General features: G+C 28.1%; 1 pseudogene; it reads right to left on the reverse strand.

Moving 5' to 3' along the window:
- Positions 1–245: 245 nt before the first annotated feature.
- On the reverse strand, positions 246–869 carry LOC18590256 (borneol dehydrogenase, mitochondrial pseudogene; annotated as a pseudogene).
- Between the last annotated feature and the right edge of the window lie 2,422 nt (positions 870–3,291).

Raw genomic sequence — 3,291 nt, forward strand, 5'->3', positions numbered from 1 at the left:
AAACTAAAACCATTTTAATTTGTCTAAAATTGTTTAAAGGGCATTGTTATCAAGTCATGCCAAAAATTGACTAAAAATAGTTAAAATTATAATAAACGATATTTTTAATTAGACTTATGAAGAAGATTATCTCTCACAACTTCCTCCTAATGTATTATATTATTGCAATAGCTTTTAAACCAGATTATTCGATATTACACATTGAATCCTTGAATTCTAGCTTTCCTTACAAGGATTGAAAGAAGTCATTCAGATTTCCTGAACATAGAAAAGCCAGAATTTGTGATGGTGACGCCTCCGTCTATGATCAAATTAAGCCCACTCACATACTTGGACTCGTCGCTTCCCAAGAAAAGAGCTGCCCCAGCCACATCTTCTGGTTCAAGGATCGCCCCCTTAAGATTGGCATAAATCCCATGAACTCCTTCATCATCTAGGTTTAAAAAATTCTTTGCCAGAGGAGTTGCAACCACATAAGGCGAAATGCAGTTAACACGAATGTCGAATTGTTCTAGCTCCACCCCAGCATTTCTCATAAGCCCTACTACACCATGCTTTGAGCTGGTGTAGGCATGGGAGGCAATTCCACCAACCTTGGAACAAATGCTAGCAGTTGTAATGATACTGCCCCGGCTAGCTGGTTTCATCACACGAGCAGCATGTTTAGTGCCCAAGAATGCACCTACTAAGTTAACATTAAGGACTCGCTCAAAATCGGACTTATCATTGTCAAGTATGTTGGGTTTTGGGACCTCAATTATCCCGGCATTGTTCAACATAATGTCAAGCTTTCCATACTGGGAAATGGCTGCGTTTACAGCATTTTCGACATCTTTTTCCTTGGTCACATCGCAATGAACGAAGGAAAATGTATTTCATTAACTCGAATATTTGCCTATAATCTCTTAATTTGCGGCAGATTAAATTCTTCAAGATAACATAAAGATGCAGAAAAGGAAAAGAAAATTGTCAATTTTTACCTTTTTGTAGTTGTTGAGGCTAGTGAAGCAATTGACATGGTGAAGCAATATGTGAAAGATAACTCACTTGTGAAATTAGTAGGGAAAGATGAAAGAAGCTGGACAAGTTGCTGCAATTTCTAATTTCTAACAATGGATCTCCTTATATGGACCAACTTTATCACAGGAATGAAGCATGAAAAAAACGCTGCTCACATGTTTTTTGTGAAAGACTTAGAAAACGTAATAAAACCAAAAAAGAAGAAAAAGGTCAGATACCCCAGCTGGCTAATTGTCCTTAACCTTCAAAAAAAATACAAAAAGAAAAATTGTCGCTGACCTTTGAAATTGATGCAACTGAAAATCGCTCTTAATGGGATAAGATTTAAATTTACTGTTTTACTTGATGGATTAAATGTATCCACTCTGTGCCCTGACGCCGGCTGCTTTTTGTTCTTTATGGTGGTTTACTGCTGCCCGTTCGGTGATAGGATTTCAAGGTTATGGTTTGTACAGAGTTTGTACATAATGATATTGAATCAGGATGATCTGTTGCAGCTTTTTTATTTTTTTTGTTGGCTGCACATGAGTTTTGTACTAGATGTACATATCTCCGTCTTTGTTAAGGTATATAATCATAATTCATTGCTTTTAAAAGAAATGTATTCACTCTGTGTAAATTTATTATTGTATTTTTAATTTAATTTAAAAATAATAAAATATTCTATTATTTTCTAATGGTGTACCTACTCAAGGAAAGGCATAGTTTCATAACGGAGATAAGGATATGCTGGGTGAAAAGAGAACCATAGGATACAAAAGAATGACCTTCCATTGGTAGAATCAAGACAAACAGAAGAAGAAGAAGAAGAAGAAGACCGCTTTTAAGCGTAGGTGGCTACTGACCCGATGCATGTATCCCTGTTCAAATGTCGTGATGCTCTTTATTTTTTATCATTACTCACAGCAATTGAATAAGATTTTGATTGATTTAGAGGAAGCTCTTAAGTGGACGAGACTGCTCCAAATAAAGGTCATGGTTCCCCTTGAAGGCTGGAATGGTACTGTAACACCTCCGTTCCCGATACAGTAGGATAGCCTCGCGTATGTACTAATTATGACTTGGGTGTGTGACACTGAAGATTTAGGAATGGCATTGTATATACATATATGCATAAGATTACAAGTATAGTTGATTGTTTTGAATGCTTTGAGGCTTAATTGAGAGTTTGGTTAGGTTTTATTGAGTACACATTGAAGTACATGAAGTATAATTGATGGATTATTGAAAATGGTGAGGTGGAAGTAGGTTGGACACATATAGCACGTTTAGTTCGCGGAATAAATAAGAATAGAATATAATAGTTATTACGTGGGAATAGAATAAGATGAAAATATAATAGAATAGGTATTACATAGTTTGGTATGATAAATGGAATAAAGTATGAATGATTATTATGACTTATTATAGTGTTTGGTTGATAAAAATAACTTTGGAATAAGAAAGGAATAAAAATAAAAAGATAAAAATACCCTTTATTATATAATGATTATTTTATTTTTATTTTATTTTTTAAATATTAATATTTTATTTATAATCTAATCATTAATATTATAAAATACTAATATTTTATTTATAATTTAAATGTTATTATGATTATTTATTTTTAAATTATTTTATTTTTAAACATTAATAATGTATAATTTATTTAAAATATTAAAAATTGATAGTTTAAATATTAATATTTTATTTATACTTTAATCATTAATATTAAATGTTATTGTGATTATTTATTTTTATTTTATCTTTGAAATATTAATAATTTATATTTTTAAATATTAATAGTTGATTATTTAAGTATTAATATTTTATTTGTAATTTAATCATTAATATTATAAAATACTACTATTTTATTTATAATTTAAATGTTATTATGATTATTTGTTTTTATTTTATTTTTAAAATATTAATAATTTATAATTGATTGAAAATATTAATAATTGGTAATTTAATTTATAATTTAAATATTATTATGATTAAAATATTAATACTTTTAATTAATTTTTTAATTCAAAATATTTTATAATATATAATTAATAACTTAACCTTTTTATTATAATAAGATTTATTTTTCTCTATTTTCATTTTTCATTTTTTAATTTAAATTTCACTTAATAATTTAAAAATTAATATTTTAAAATACTAATTTTTTATTTATGATTTAAATATGTTATAATTAAAATATAAAAATATTAATATTTTTTAATTTAAATTTAAAATATTAATTTTATAAATTTAAATTTGTAATTTTTAAAAATAAATAATGACATT

This window comes from Theobroma cacao, chromosome 9 (genome assembly GCF_053813885.1).
Source record: "Theobroma cacao isolate CCN51 chromosome 9, ASM5381388v1, whole genome shotgun sequence".
Lineage (NCBI taxonomy): Eukaryota > Viridiplantae > Streptophyta > Magnoliopsida > Malvales > Malvaceae > Theobroma > Theobroma cacao.